Below are 15,906 nucleotides of genomic sequence, written 5' to 3' on the forward strand. Positions count from 1 at the left end.
CAACAAAGCTTGTAAAACCACGTCGAATGGGAAACCTTCATCTCTCTGAGCTACTGGGGACCTCTGGGGGGTGTGGGAGGAGGAATCTCCCAGGAGGAGAAGGTGGAGGAGGAGGGAGCCGTTGAGGGCAGGGACTGGGGAGAGGGTACGGGTCTGAGATAATCCCTTTCTGGTCCAGAGCCTCAGAGGGGTCTGCGGAAAGTGTCTCCCAAGGGCCAAGTTGTAGGCAAACATTAATTTCTTCTCACAGCAGAGCTGCTCGAAGCCCTCGGAATCCTGGCTCCAGAGTCCTGAAGGAGGTTTATTAAACCTCAGATCATGAGGCAGGAATGAGTGGTGAGTCCGTTTAGAGAGTTGCAACCAAATTATTAAAAGTTTTAAAACTTCAAAAAATGAAATAGACTAGACCAGTGCTCCTCAAACGACGTCCTTGTGCAGACCTGGGGCGGGCTCGGGGGTCTGTGCTTCTGGCTCTCCAGGGCTGCTGGCGCTGCTGGTCTGTGGACCACACTTGGGAAGCAGAGGCTGAGGTGCCCAGCTAGACCAGAACAGACAAAACATGCCAGTGCAGCGCATGCCGTGAGCCTACAGCTCATTTTGTGAACACTCGTTTCGGGGGGGATGTGTGTGTGTTTGTGTGTGTGTGTGCGTGGGGGCTAGGATGTGTCCTCTTAAAACTGGGGCCCAAGGAAGTGAAGAACACTGGAGCAGAATTACAACCAGGACCCGAGTCACGCGGACAGGACGGACACTCAGGTGGGCTCTGGCTCTGGGTCACTCATTCCGACGATATTTTAAACATGAAAATGTCCCTGTAAGGGACGCCCTGCTTATCTGGTCCCGTGCTGCTTCCACTATGAAAACTTGAACTGGTGCCACTTCCTGTCCTGAGGGCTTGCACAGAGGGGTGAGAAGGGCATGTCTATTTTGGAGTCTCATTTCAAAACCTCCCAGTATCACCCAAATCAGCGGGCAAAAACAGAGTGCTTGGGAGTTTCTCTCAGAGAAACGGCCAAGCGCGTCTATCAATGACGCGCATGCAGCCGGCGGAAGAGCCCGCCAATGGCCGCTCCATCACCTTGGCAGATGTGTACATTACGCTTTGATCTCCAAGGATGCTGTATTTAGATGACATAATGCGCTGTTGGTTATCTTTCTCTAAGGTAGGAGGGACGTAAGCAGATACCCACTTTTGCAAGATAAAATTAGCACCTCTTTGCTGGAAGATAAACATTTTCGGCAGGAAAGCTCTGATTAAAGTACAAAGCAGCCAGGGGTATTAGGCTGTGCCCCTTTGAGTGAAATTCCTATTTATAATAAAAGGAAATAGCACGGCTATGACATAAGGCCCCGAGGAGCTGCCACTCCCGCTGTAAAGAAAGGGCTTCACTCCTGCAGCCGGTGCACAGAGACGGGGTGGGGTGGGGGGGTCCAGGAGCGGAAAGGGGGGCTCTGTGCGGAACCCTGACTCAGAGCACAGGCCCCACTGTTTCTGGCGCACTCTGCTCCCACGTCCCGGGGCTCACTGGCTGGGGTAGCTGGGCAGAGGGCGAGTGGGGCTGGTGCTCCCGCCACAGGCCGTCGCTGAGCTGCCCACCCTTGTGCAGGGCTGGGTCTGCCCAGGCGGGCCACCACCTGGAGAACCTGTGCAAAGGCTCTGCGGAGACCAGCTCTGGAGGCCGCATCTGCTCCCCCAGATGCTCTTCAATTCCCACTTACTTGTTTTGCCCCCAGGACCCCTGGCCCCTGCGCTTTTCCTGCCCACACCTGCCTCTTCAGAAGCGGGTCTCAGGACCATGCCCTGGATGGGCCCTGATGCTGCTCGCAGCTGGGAAAAGAGGCCAGGAGTGCACGTGGCTTTAGACTGCATTTTTCTCCACTGGATGGCTGTCTTTCAAAAATCAGAGAATGTCGGAGCCTGAAAGCCCCATCCAGCTGCGCTGGTTTGCTGAAGCTCCCAGCGCACTTGGCGCTACGAACTTTTCCTTTTCTGCAGGCAGCATCTAGTGAGGTTCCTCCACCCACTCAGCAAATGCTGACAGCCGTGTGCTGTAGACTGGGCACTGCCTCTGTGTCCAGAAGGAACAACAGAGTGTGCTGAGGGTGGCAGGAGGGGGACCGCGCAGCAAGCAGCCTGGCTCCTCTTGTGCTCGGGAATCAGAGGCAGCCAGAGGAGGCAGGCAGGTAAAGGGGCACCTGCATGCGCCAAGCCTCGGGGGCAGGGCAGATGGAGGGACACCTGCAGGTCGAGGCTGTGGCCATGGGAGAGGGCCGCCGCAGGGCCAAGGCCCCAGACTGGAGCCCTGCAAACCACAGGGACGATTCTGGGCTGTTCTTCCACTGCAGTTATTAACCCTCCACCGTTATTCTCAAAAATGTCCAGGCTTGAACAATAGGTTTCACCTCTACTTTACGAAGTATTTTAAGCAAGAGGGTGACTTCTCGACATGTGGGGAGTGAAGGGCCCCCTCAGCTGCCACACGATAACAGCTTAGAAGGGCAGCGCCCGCCACGGCGACTGCACCGGGAAGGGAGCGCTGCGGAGGGGCAAGGGGCCGTCAGGGAGGGTCCCAGGCTGCTGCTCCCACAGCGTGCGTGTTAGCAGCGGTTCCGCTCCCCGCCACATGGCGCGTTGCACTTCCGCCTGCCCCGGGTGACCCAGGAGGAAGAGGGGCTGTCCCCACTTTCAGGATTTGCCCTTCGGGTCTGGGCTCTCAGTTCCACCCCTCCCAGGACCTGTGTTCACAGTTCATTTCTCTATTTTGGCTGCAATGGCCTTGGAAGCCACACAGTGTCTTCGGACCCTGACTCAGCACCCAGCTGAGAGGGACTCAAAAACTGTGATGACACATGAATGTATCTGCATCTTCCATGCCAATGATGAGAACGGACATTCACCCAGTTTCCCCTCTGCTCATTTTGAGGGCTGCAGCTTCAAAATGGGCGGTGATTTGGCCTAGGCCCACTCTTCCTGCTTTGGAGGGTCCTCCTCCCGTCCCCTCCCCAGCCTCCTTTCAGTTTCCTGAAACTCTTCACTAGTCCTGGTTTGGGGAAGGGGGCTTGCGGGTACTCATTTACACCTTTGTGTAAATTTCTGTTGCTGCCTTTCCATCCCTCTTGGGGAGGGCGTTTTATAAATCACAACTCATTGGGAGTGGAAGTAAGATGTGTTCCCCAGGAGAAACATTTCAGAGAGAGCAGGCAGGGTCGGCGAGGCTCCCCAGGCGCTTGTGGTAACGTGGGGCCGCCCTCGCCGCCTTTCCCTGAGGATCCCTGAGTTCTCTGCCCTCGGCTGTCCAGGCTGCCCGGCCCCTGTAGCTATACCTGCGTCTCTAGGGAGCGTTCCCCAGACATGAGCCCACTCTGAACGTGCCCCCTTTACTCTGTCTCTTTCTTATCACAGACACGCCCACTGGAGTGCCTGGCCTGTAGTGATAAACAGTGTCTGAACTCCTTCATTTCTCCTCCAAAACCAGTGTCTCTGCTCAGTGCCCCACCATCACGCCACTTTCCGAAGCAAACTGCGCTCAGCTCACCTGGAAAAACAGGCCCCTCCCTGGGTCCCTCCTCCCCAAAATATATAAATCATTTTTTCCATGGAAAACAAATGCATTTGATATTTGATACATCAAAGAGAGGAGGAAAAGCTTCAATGTAGTTTCCATTTTCCAGTTTGGCACTGACTTCATTGTTAGTTATGTCTGTCTTTGGAGGCCACGTTCTGGCTTTGGCTAAATCCATCCCTGGCTACTTCACGGATTCTCCTTGCTTAAAACCTCGAGACCTCAAATCCTTAGAACTATTCCTTCTACATCCTCAGGTATCACCTGATCAGTTTCAACATTTACTCCAGCCCAGAGCAGACTGAGACAAGCCCTGAAAAGATTACGTGCCGCCCCCACACCTGTATGACATTCAGCGTAAAAGCAGCTCCAAGCCTAGGATGGACGTGAGGAACTCCAGCACAGAGCGGAGGGTTCTGATTATGCTCTACAACAAGCGTGTTAGGTGTGATTGGCTTTATCGGTCCGCCTTCTGGTGACTGCCCTCTGATTTTTCCCTACTTTTTTGGTCATGTGTTTCCCAGTTTCCCCTCTGCTGGCTTGTTTATCACGTTCTCATTAATCTGTAGTTCTGTGTTTCTACATTTTCCCAGTCACCTTACTTGTTACATAGGTTTATATTTCTTGCTTTTAATTCCTTCTTCTTTTCTTTTTTCTTGATGTTTAATTTACATCCAGGAAAGTATAGAGAGTACATAAATCTTAAATTTATAGTTTGATGGTTTTACAAGTGTGTGCACCTCAGTAGGGACAGGCAATACTCCCAGCGCCCAGGCACCCCCCCCCCCCCGCCACCCCAAGCCCTGTCCCTTCTTGGCCTAAAGCTCTCCAGAGACGGCCTCTGTTCTGACTCCTACCCTCAGAGCCTTTGGAAACACATCAAACTCTTCAAGCATGTTCTGCTAATGCTGCCCTGTGGGCAGCCCACCAGGGTCTGAACCCTTCCTCGTAAACTTCCGGCATCACCAAAAGCGGTGATCATTTGAACACACTCCATTTCCCAGACTGTCTAGACACGCCCTGTCTTTGGGGGGCAACTCGGGGCAGCCATCTCTCATGGCCCCCTACTCATCCAGCCTTGGCTCCAGCACGGCCGAGCCAGCTCAGCGTCAGCCCCTCCCTGACCGGCCTTGGCCAAGCAGCGCAGCAGGGGCGCGAATGCCGTGGACTGAGACACGCGCATCAGACAGGGGTCTCTGTCTGTGTGTCATCCTCTGTGTGAACACAACCTGGACTCTGAAGACCTCGTCCCTAACCCTAACTCTGCCGCAGCGTGATCCCAGGTCTAAGTCCCTCATCCCTGCAAAGACCAGCTCAGTGGAGGCCCCCAGGCCTCCCTCCCTGCAGGCGCCACTAATTGGTCTTCCACACCCTCCTCCCCAGACCTCACGGAGGCAGCGTCTAGACAAGCCATCCTCAGCTCCAGCTGCACATCGGAGTGCTTGGGGGCTTTAAAAACATCCTGATGCCTGGGGCCTACCCCCAAGGACCCTGATTTCATCAGTCTAGGGTGTAGCCTAGGCATTGGGTGTTTTAAAAACCTCCATGATTCTAAAGTGTGGTTGGAGCCGGCAACTCTTGCTCCAAACCAAGGAGGTTTGGGCAGCTACCCCACCAAGCAGGTGACACCCACTGTCACTCTGCTCTAAACCCAGCCACTCTGAGTGGCTCATGGACCAGCAACTTGGGCATCCCTGGGTGCTGGTTAGTGGTGGACACGCTCAGCCCCACCCAGACCTGCTGAGTCTGAACCTGAGCCTGACCCCCTGGTTTATGCGCACGTTGCACAAAACGGGATGAATCCCCAGGTGCTTGCAGCCCCTTCTGTGGTTTGGCTCCACCCGCCTCCCTCCACCACTCATGGGCATGGCTTAAGAGATGATGCGGGCGGAGGGCTGCCTGCCCTTGCATTAGTGTGACAGTTCGTGTTTTTCCTCTCTCTCTCTCTCTCCCTTTTGCATATGTCCTTAATCAGCAGAAGTGTTTCCCCCATAGTTTCTGTAAATAAATCCCTTAATACTAAAGCTATTGTCCTCCAAAGAACTTGTGGCAATTCAAAAAAAAATTGTTTTCCATGAAGTCCACTTTCCACTTTCCACTGAGACACGCAGGTCCTTGCACTGCAGAGGCAAAGGCTCAGAAGCAGAAAGCACCATTCCACAGGACGGGGACTCGGGGCGGCTGGGCTCTAGGTGTGTCATGTCTCCTCGGGGGCCTCCTTAAGTGTCATTAAAATGTATCAAAAGGCATCAAAGGCTGGAAGCTTTTGCCTCTGATTTATTACTATCGGGACTCTATTGCAAAGAAACAAAAAACAAAAATTGGTAAAAAGCATTTGGATAAAATGTTTCTGTTACAGAGATAAAAGTGTAACATAAATGTGAAACAATGTTTAAAAAAACCCCAACAATAGCGGGAGACTGTGGCTCCCCAGTTAAAAATCGTCCTCAAGTACATAGGGAGGCGTGGAGCCGCAGGGAGCATGCAGCCCTGTCTATGATCACAACACGTATATAGAAAGAAAGCCATAGAAAAAGTTAAGTTACATCAATCAAAGGTATATTACAGAAAAGAAAAAAAATCACCCACAATCCCGTGCTCTATTTTTTTTTTTGTATTTGCAAAATGTTGCCATCATTTAAATTGTGTGTGTGTGTGTGGGGGGGGTACTTTAAGAATATCCTCGAGCCGAGGAGAACAGCCGGAGAACTGTGTGTTTATGTTAAGGTGATTTCTCATTGGCGGAAGATTTTCTTTGGTAATTAAAGGAAGAGATAGGAAGAAAACTGAGGGATCATCATTTATAGACGGGGAAGCAAGTCCAGAATTACTAAGCAATATGCCCAGGGTTGCACTGCAGGTAAGTGGCAAGAAACAAACCAAAGCCAGGATTCCTGACGGCAGAACTTTCCCATGAACCGCTCTGCTAATCGCTGTGTCTTGTGCTTCACTCTTCTTCTAGCCCCTCTTGTGACCAGGCAGCATCCCATTTTTAAAAAAATGAGTATTGCTCACAACACATTCAGGTGTTTTCTTTTTTTCCTAGCCTGAGGTAAACAGCAATACAATAGCTGACAGCAAGTGCAAACCAGCACGGTACCCATCACTGCTGCCCTTGTACGAACAGGGAAACTGGGGTCCAGAGAGGGCAAGCTACTTGCCTGAACAAACACAGCTTGTCAGAGGCAGAAGCAGGGTTTGAACCAGTGTTACTGGATGCCAAGCCCCTGACTGCCATGCTGCCTAGCTCCATCTTGGAAGCCTCCAGGCCTCCAGCAGAGCTGCTATCCTCATGTTTGAGAACATAGCCCAAGCTCCCAGATGCATCCCTGAATCAAGGCTTGCAATTCACGGCCGGCTCAGCGAGAGAAGATCGGGCTTTTGGGCTGAGATCACCCCCCCCCCCGCAACCACGGCACCCAGGGATGGTGCAGCACCTCTGGAGGGATGTGCACTTTTCCTATCCTGTTCCACATGATCCTGAAACAACTCCATGACATGGGGACATTACCAGCCCCACTTTGCAGGTGGGCAAACTGAGGCTCGGGATGGTAAAGTCACTTGCCCAGGCGACAGGCTGGGGCTTGACCTGGGCTTTCACTGCTGATATTGGACCCTGATGTCACAGCCCAGAGGCTACAACCTCTCTGCTGGCAGGTGGCTGGTGGTGGCTTCTGACTCTCATTTTGTCACTTTCCAGGGGACTGGTCTTCAAAGATGGACTGACCTCTCTCTGCCTCAATGTCCTCTTCCATAGAAGGAAGGCAACAAGAATGCCTGCCAGCCAGGGTTGTTGTAGGGGTCAAATCAGCCTGCCCCCAAAGCCAGCGGAGCAGCCTAGCACTCCCAGCACCTCTCAATGCCCCCACGAAGACCGGCCGTGGCCGGTGTGATTATCACACACTGCCGAGCCTCCCGTCTCCCTTCTCTCTGTGAAAAGGAGCTAGTTTTCCTGTCTTCCATTTCCTCGTGCTACGTGTGGGCGGTGACAGTCACCATAAGGGTCACTAAGAAGCTGGGAGAGGATGTAGGTAAATCTGTTACAAGTACCAAGTGCCTGCAGATGCCTCTGGACACGAGCATTTGTATCTCAAATATTCACACTGTCTTCAGCCACCCGTCCCAGTCACGGCCTGGAGCACGGTTCTGTCTGACAGTCGTCTTATAATGGACATGAAATCCGCACATGAAATGCCGCCGTCCACCTGGAGAGGGGTGGCCTTTGTAAGTGTTGACACTTGGCGGCGAGGCTGGCCGGGGACGCCAGGTGAGGGCTGATGGCCTCTCCTTTGAAAAGGAAAGGAAAAGAGCCTCCGTGGAGGCCGAACCAAATTTCTCACAAAGAGAAGGGAGAGGCTTAATAAAAAGTTATCGTTTAAATTGTGTTTGTCTGGGGGCTGTTACATTCCAGTTGTGACTTAATAACAAAAGACAATAAGCTGGCATTTGGCTGAGTTTAAGCTGGGGTCAGCTGCTTCCAACAGGGCCTGAGGAGAAGGGGGTTTTGCATTTGTCCCCGTGGCCTCTCTGTGCCTGGTGGACAGGGCTGCTGACCCACGTGGGAGGACCTACAGCGTCCAGACGAGGGTTCCTGCCTCTGCAGGGCTTTTCTCATTAACCCGCGGTCACACTTGTCCCATAAGTCAAAGAGGACCTGACCCGTACGGGATGGCTGGGTATCTCCCAGCTTTGCTAACTGGGGCTCTCTTCTCACCTCAGTCAGGCTCTGCTCTTCGTCTGAGCAGACGAGGTAAGAAGGAGGCTGAGGTTTCCTAACAAGCCGCCCAGCAGGGCGGCACGGTCGTTTCTAAGCAACCAGCCTCAGCAGAAACCCCGGTCTACTTGGCAGGAGAGTCACCCTCCTCGGAACGCTTCGGTGCGATGTCCCGAGGAAGGCAGGAGGCGGCTGGAAGCCCCCCTGGAATCCAGCTGCGGGTGCTGCCTTGAGCCGGCACGCCACTGCTGCTTTCCCGGGGGAGCGCCTCCTTCTTCGCTGTGGCTCTGTTTGTTCATTAGAATTAGGGAAGGTCTGACCGGCCAGTCCCTCTCCAAGGCCGCAAGTGCTTCCGGAGAACAAAAGAAGCCTCAGTGATTACGGGCTGGGGACTCTTTTTACTGCCTGCTTGGAAATGATCAAAATCAAATCAAACAGCATAAAAGTGTGCCTTCTTTTGTGTCTTTTCATCAGAAGGACTTGAAAAAACAAATAATGATGTATCCGCATTTGGGTGTTTTTTTTAATATATATATTATTACACACACACACACACACACACAGAAATAACACCAAAAAGAAGCACTTCAATGAATCTGAAAATTAAAGCATAAGATCTTACTTTAAAATTTAAAAGCCCCCATATATCTAATAGTCCAAACCCAAACTAATATAGATAATGGAAACTAATATAATGATAATGGATTTTTCCCCATCTGAATATAAAAAGTGTATTATATGTTATATTGACATTTGGGCTAAATCTTTGCCTTATAAGGTGTCTGACATAAATAGCTTTTATTATGAAACTCTTAATGGAAGGAATACACACATTTCTTAAAGGTCCCAGCTGCTAATGTTATCATCTGAGACATAAAATTGGAATCCCAACTTCCAATATCAAATTTTAGCACAAACCCTATAAAATGTATCTTGTCAGAATGTGTCAGAACCGCTAAGCTCTTTTTGGCTGAACAAACTGCAGCTGGTGCTTCGTCCCGAAGGTTAGGAGTCAACCCTGTGTGGCCTCCGGGTCGAGGCAGTAAATTGGTCCGGTTTTCACCCCGCGGCCGGGCTGGCCGGGGACGGCGTGGGGTTAGAGCAGCCACGTCCGGGCGGCTTGTCGGGGTGACACGAGCCTGCAGGGCCGAGCTCGAGGCCTGGAGATAGGACCCGCCAGCAAGTATGCAGGGAATGTTTTTCTTCGGGCTCTACTGAGGCGCACAGACCATGGAGATTCTGTCCGCGGTGACAGCCTTAACACTTACCAGAGCCCTGGACGCCGCTGCAGAAATGGCATTGCCCACCCGGAAAGTGAGAAGGTAACGTTTATTTTTGTATTTTTCTCTCTCTCTCTCCCGTATACAGACTGTAGAAAGACCACCAAGTGTGGGCCATTTTTTTTCCCACCGTGATGTACAATTCACGTTTGTTAATCAAAAAAAAGTGCCCGAGGTCATCCACCTAGACTTTTTTCCCCCTTCTTAAACAGGAAACGGGTTTCAGATGTTTATATGTTAAAAAGTAAGGCTACTAATCTGCTTAGCCATTTACCAGACCCTGGCTAACTCTCGCTTACATTTTATTGTTCAGACCTCAGAAAATGACATTCATTTTTATCCCTCTTGTTATTTAGAATTAAACAACAAAAAAATCTTTCAATAGTCACCTGCTTTTAGGGGGAGGCGGGCAGTTCCAGCAGAGTTTAAAATAAAGGAGTCCTGTAGTTTAGGGAAATTGTTCTTAGTGGCAGTGACGCCACATAAAGTGTGTGAAAATTCAACACTCTGGCAGTTTATTAAAATAGACTGTGGACACATATATTTTCACGTGTCTGTATCCACAAGTGGGCATCTCACTTAGATTCACAACACAGACGCACAGATGCCACAGCTACGAAGGCTGCAGCCGTAGCAAGAACAGTCCTTCTGAACACTGCGTCTTTCCCTTCGGGTCAGTGTGGTATCTCCACCGTTCTCAGCATGAGGCTGTGAGTGGTAACAGAGAAAAACCATTTTCCACGGGGGTCTGTGGTCGTTTGAGAGGACTTCAACCTGATGCTTGGAAGGGAAGGTTTTTGTTCTATTGCTGGAATTTTTTTTCCTCAGGGCTGGTAATTTTCAACAGTCACTGCTGGTGAAAATGCCTCCCTGTTTAGTCCAGCAAATCAGCAATACTTTCCTATGTCGGGAGGTTTACGTATTTATAATCTTGGAGAAAGGAGCGCAGACAGGGAGGTGTGAGTCCTTTCTAAGCGAATCTGAATGCTTTTTAAGTAGCTTTGTTGTCAAATCACTGGCTGAAAGGACTTTTAAACGTAGAAGTCAAAGCAGGAGGGATGATATCACATGCCAAACCCGATCTGATGGCCCCGACTGTTTACCCGTCTGTGTCTGACCAAATGTTTCACGTCCATAGCTCAGGTAAGGAGGCAAAATGATCATTTTTAGAGGCATTTCATCAAGGAGAGAGAAGCAAATAACGAGCTTTAAAGTCAGCCCGGGGTTCTGTGGATCAGTGAAAAAGGTACCAGTGAAAATGAAAATACAGACAATGTCCCTGAAATCATCCTCGCCTATCTCCTACATAAATGCGTATTTCTATATGGCAAGAATGCATGTATTTTCTTTTTCATCAGAGTTATCAGAAAAGGCTGGAGACAATGAAGGGTACAAGTGTAAACAGACAAACGTCCAAGCTTCTTAAAATAGGGGTGAGATGGGTAGGATGAAACCAAAGTATAAGTGTGCATTTTTGACAAGCAAAAAAATCTTGATTTCTCAGCCATGTTTTGATTTGGTGTTCGGATGGATGGAACTCGGCTGCACCGGCAGAGGTGTCAGAGACCCCCAGGGCAAAACTCGGGGTCACAACAGTGACGGTACCACTGATCAAAACATGAGCAGAAGTCACAGAAAGTGCTGCTCCTGTGCGAGAATCTCCTGCAAAGCGCCCGGCAGGGGCTGACCCCTCCAGGACAAACCCACACCAAGCCCAGGCTCGTTCTCCGAGATGCGCCTGTGGTGCCCAAGGCCCCTGCACCTCGGCTGAGGACAGAACTTTTGGTTTGGGAGGCCCCCGGCGTGAGAAACAGCAGCCGGGAAGCCTGGCGTGGTGTCTCTGCCATCACCAAAAGGCCGGAGCCACCGACAGAAGATGCTAGTCTGACAGGATGGGGAGAGGGCGGTTTGGGGGACTGCGGCTCCCCCCACCCCGGGCAGGACGAGGGGCCCCTGGAGACGAGGCTCCTTGGCCTTCCTGCGTGAAAAATCACAGGAGATGAACCGCTTGGGCCAGGACTGTTGTTTTTTTTTTAATGTCTCTTTGGCCGAGAACTGTTATGCACGGAAAAATGCCGAAGTCTGCAAGTCCAGGGCAATCACCGTGTCAGCGCGGAGCCGAGATGTTTCCCAAATGAACACCTGGGTGATGTAAATCACCCCGGGGGTAAACACTTCAGGCCTAGACCGGGCTGCGGGCGGGGCAGGGCGCACCCGGGGCGCACCCTCCCACCCGGCCCGGGTCGGGAACCAGGCGCGGCCCCCGCGTAGTCGTAAAGGCTTTTTCATGGAGAAAGACCCCCTCCCAGCCGGGAGCAGACCCCTGTGTAGACGCCCAGATAGCGGACAGAAGCCTCCCGCCCTCCCCACTGGCCGACTTACCCTGAGCTGCTGTCACGGAGTGAAGCTGTCAGAGGTTTATGTCCTTAAGAATGGCTTTACAGTACCCAGCGAGGGGACCGGGGCTACTGGCTTCGAGGTGGAGAGTTTTGAAGGCGGCATGCAAAGAGGAAATCTGAAGGGAAAAAAGTTCGTGCTTTAACATCACGATAGTCAGATCATCACAGCAGTAGTAACGGTAACCAAAAGCTCTGTGTGCAGAGCCCCAAAGGCAGCAGCAACCGAAGCGGCATTCCCACTTCTAAAACGCAGGGAGTTGAGACATCACACTCTCTCTCCTCCCCCACTGTCTTGAAATCCTTGACTTCTAACGGATGACCATTTGGTGTAAGCGACTGTTACAAAAATCCCTGAATGGGGGGAGGCACACGGCAGAAAACATCCCCCAGAGATCGCCAACTTGAGGATTTACATTCTGATGTTCTAATTAAAAAAAAAAAAACTCTCCTAATTACCGGGTGAGGAGGAGTATTTTAAATGATATATTCTGTCTTCAGCCAGACAGACGTGAGGACGAGCCACGGAAACATTATAACAGCAGCCTTCACTGCGGGCTTTTTATGGCTCTATTCCTTTCCACCACAGCATGGATTAGAGCAGCGGAGAGAACTCGAGAGGAGCCATCCGGCCTCCAGGATCAACCTTGCACCAAAGAAAAATAACCCGGAGAAATTACTCTGCAGCCTGAAACGAAGCGGGGATCAGATGGTTACTGATCAGAGCAGATGTTTAAATTGGATAAGTCAAATCGAGCATTATTAAATAAAGCTTGTTTAATACGTCTCGCACAGAAAACCTTTTGAAGAGCGTTGTAGACCTGATACTAGAAACCTCGCTGGGCGCGTGTCTCGGGGCTTAACCGCTGGGCACGGGAATCTGAGTTCTTGCGACAGAAAGTGCTCTTCCTTCACGATGTATTCCTCCCCCCACGGATAAAGTGAAAGCAGGAAGGTTTTCAGGGAGCTCTCGAAAACTGCTGATGCAAGATAGTAACTGGGAGACAGCCGAGCCACGTGTGAATGTTTATTCGTCAGACAAGGTGCAGCGCAGCCGCCCGGGGGACACCGGCGACCTGCTCTGGGGCCGGGAACGCCCGCGTGGGGGGGTGCCCTCCTGCCACGGTGCGGTGGGGGAGCAGCTGACCCGTGCTCTCACCAAACCTAAAACCACTCTCTAATGAGTTTTACAATATTTACATTTTCAATTGTATTTATAGGACACCAGATGTCCACACTCAAAGGAAAAAAAAATCATTTAGAATATAAAATCCCACCCCTTCCCCACACTCGATAGCGTATTAGGTATTTGTGGGTTCCCGCTGCCAGGCGTGTATGTGGCCGCCACCTCGGAGCTCAGGCCGCCATCCCCTCGGGGGTTGGGAGGTGGAGAAGGAGCACGGCCCCCATTGTCTGCGTGACCATGAGCATGCCTTTAATTCTGGGCCACATTTTCTCCCGTGGAAAGGGAAGGGGCTGGCACGTCCCAGTGAGGAGATTCTTTGCACCTCTCAAGGACCCCAGTCCCCCATGAGTGCGTGCTCTCACATGTGGGGTCGGAGCATCTGAGAACCTGCTCCAGGCAGACCTAAGGCGGCGGCTACAGGGCTTCCCCGGCCAGGTGTGAGCGCGCCCTCGGGCTTGCAAGCCCCTCGGTGCCTTTCTTCCCTCACCCTTCAGAGTGGTCTTAGAATATCCAGCCCATGCCAGGGGTGATTGGAAAATGCCATAAAAATACAAGTTGGTATTTTTGTTCACTTTATTGTTTTCGTGGTCAACTGCCTGGGTGCCCAGACCTGACCAGGAACCCATGACCCAGAGCCCCAGACAGGTTGCTCTCCTGAGACTGAGTCCCCTGTCCTCTCCGTGCAATGCAAGCTCCTGCTGGCTCCCTGCGTGCAACCCCATTTCCCCAGGGCCCTTGCTGGGGAAGTTTTATCCCCTTTCTCAACAGAGGAGCAGTTGGCTTTTTAGGTCCTACCCATGTCAAATGCCCAGCCTGTTCCCTCCGGTTCAGCAGCCCGGGACAACCGTGTGGGTAGCAGAGCCGCGCGTGGCACGTGAGGCACTGCCGGGGCACCGGGTTCAGCGCCAGGGCACCGGAGCTCTCCAGGAGCATCCCTGCGTCCCCTCCTTGACCCTGGAGAGGTGTTCTCGCCCCTCTGCTAGGCCGATCTGCAGACCACTGTGCGTCCTGCCCTGAGGGACCAGCAGGACGGCGGCCGCAGGAGGCTTCCTTCTGTGCTGAACTTCCCAGGAACCATCGGGCCGGAGGGAAAGCGGAGCTGAACGTGCCCCAGGAGGGAGGCGCTCAGCGTGGCTTGGAAACCCAGGTGGGCGTGCAGTGGCCTTCAGGGTCCTTACATGCCCCGCAGGGGGTTCCAGGCAAACTTTTGGTGGTGCTGCTTCAGAGGAGCCTCGTGTGCTGCTTCAGTTAATCAGCAAGAGCAGCTAGGGAGCTTGGTCTCCATTCCCTCGGCGGCGGCTGCAACCTCACACCTCTGAGCATCAGAGCCTGGGACTGAGGGCTGGGCAGGAGGTGGGGTCGCAGGACAGGGTGTGCGGCCCCTGGGACGCGAGGGGGGTGGAGAACTGAGAAAGGTGGGGGGACAGAGGAGAGAGCTGTGGTGTTAGACGCCTGGGGGAGGGGGAGGAGGCCGGGGCCATTGGCTGCGAGGTGGGAGCTGGGGGAGATAAGCGGCTGCAGGGGAAAGGCGGTGGGAGGAAAGACGGGGGGGGGGGCTCCACCATTTGGCTGGCGTCTGCTGGAGAGACCGGCCCCCAGAGCCCGCATCCCAAGCCTCCCGTGCCTCCCGGGACCCGCCCGACTGTCCTGTGCGGCCTCCCAGAGCTCTGACAACCCAGGCGCCCGGCCCCACCGAGCCTCTGAGGACGTTCGGCTGGGCGCAGAATTCGGCCTAGTGTTTTTCACCTGCTTCCAGGCAGCAGGGTGTGCAGTCAGGGGCTGAGATCCCCTGCCCTCAGCATCCACTTCTCGATTCCAGCTTCGTGTGCAAGCTTCCACTCGACAGACTGAAGACGTCAGAGGCTTGTTTTTAATTCACACACACTGAAGACGCCCCGTTGGGCGGCAGACTTTCTCTCCTCTCTGAGCAATGCCGGTGGTCCAGCGGCCACAGCCTCCAGGAGGAAGCGTCCTCTCCATCAGCCAGACACTTGGGCTGGGGCCTGTGAGGGGGCTTGGTGAAGCAGAAGCACACACGGGGGAGCACCTCCCAGGGGTCGACTCCACTCTGCGGCGCTGGGAAGTGCAGGCACCCCGCACTAACTTGTGTGCCCCGCTGTCCAAACCCACAGAACGAACAAACGGGGCTCCCAGAGCAGCTTCTGAGCTGGACAGAGACCTCTACGAGGAACCCCATGTCACCCCAGTGCTTTCTCCTTCTTGGTAAATGTACTGAGACAAAATAAAGACAGCAATTCAAAGTCTTCTGAAAAAAAGCTCAAATCTTGATGAAGCATCCATTCCAGTTACGTGCTCTAAGTAGCTCTGACGGTCTCTGGCCCCTCGCTCCCGTGTAAATCACAGGTCACACCGATGGAAGGTAACGTAGGAGTCTCTAGAGAGCCAGGCACGGGTGTGAGGGAGCCGCCGAGGCAGGGCTGCCCGCCCTGCAGACGGGGTCTGCGGGCGCAGAGGACGTGCCCCGGGCGGACAGAGGGAGGCCAGGGCTCAGACGTGGGCCCAGGAGGGCTGGCCCCACAGCCGGGAGGGCCCAGAGCAAGGATGGCATGGCTGAGTTGCAAGACGTGGCTGTTACTTAGGAGAACTTCTGAGACGCAGCCCCAGCCCGCTGTGCCGCTTTCTGTGAGTCTGGGGACCACCTTCCCTTTCAGAGGCCTGTTTCCTCTCCCATAAGGTGGGAGCGGTCCCAGGTGTGCTGCGCCTGCCTGCCCCACACTCTGCCCCTGCTGGGGGCAGGATCAGTGAG

At 53.1% G+C, this 15,906-nt stretch overlaps 1 long non-coding RNA gene across 5 annotated transcripts in view; it reads right to left on the reverse strand.

Moving 5' to 3' along the window:
- LOC116284928 (uncharacterized) overlaps positions 1-15,906 on the reverse strand; it is a 93,739-nt gene that overhangs the window by 24,240 nt on the left and 53,593 nt on the right. For 4 of the 5 annotated variants that reach the window (XR_012062627.1, XR_012062625.1, XR_012062624.1 and 1 more), the window contains one exon: positions 11,940-12,072. This is a non-coding gene — a long non-coding RNA (uncharacterized lncRNA). Of the gene's footprint in view, positions 1-11,623; positions 11,700-11,939; positions 12,073-15,906 lie in introns of those variants that run through there. The other variant, XR_012062628.1, reaches the window with a different exon arrangement.

This window comes from Vicugna pacos, chromosome 21, assembly GCF_048564905.1.
Source record: "Vicugna pacos chromosome 21, VicPac4, whole genome shotgun sequence".
In the NCBI taxonomy this organism is placed as follows: Eukaryota; Metazoa; Chordata; class Mammalia; order Artiodactyla; family Camelidae; genus Vicugna; species Vicugna pacos.